The following is a 495-nucleotide window of genomic DNA, read 5'->3' as shown; positions in this document are numbered from 1 at the left end:
CTTTCAGGATCAGGACTAGTGAACTGGTCATATTACTGAAGCCTCTTGTCATGACAGTGGTGACATAAATCAAGAAGAGTGAACTACTTTGTTTTTATGCAGCTAATGTGGGTGTTATATGGTTTTTACAAACCATGCAACCCCCTTCACGTTAGTTTCCTATGAGCACTATGTATGTTATATGTGTTTGTGCATTATTTATGTGGACATATGTTAAAAAGCACAGTAGTTAATCTATCAGGTTCTTTAAGCCTGAAAGTTCTATGAAACAAAACCTTTAATTCTCAATGCATTTGGCTCTATGCTGATCTTTTCTCTTCCTAAAACAAAAATCATAGTAAGCCAATAAGATAAATTGGCTGGTTTACTGAATACAGGTTTGTCCTGCTATCTGAAAGTAGAGAATTCCTATGAAAACTTCCTAAGCCCAAATGGTGTAAAGTGTAGAAGCATTACCATTAATTTATATGGAAATAATTTTGAGTATTCACAACC

Source organism: Orycteropus afer, unplaced genomic scaffold, assembly GCF_000298275.1.
Source record: "Orycteropus afer afer isolate SDZICR_OR568_19922 unplaced genomic scaffold, OryAfe1.0 scaffold00106, whole genome shotgun sequence".
Lineage (NCBI taxonomy): Eukaryota > Metazoa > Chordata > Mammalia > Tubulidentata > Orycteropodidae > Orycteropus > Orycteropus afer.
This window is presented reverse-complemented; position numbering follows the sequence as displayed.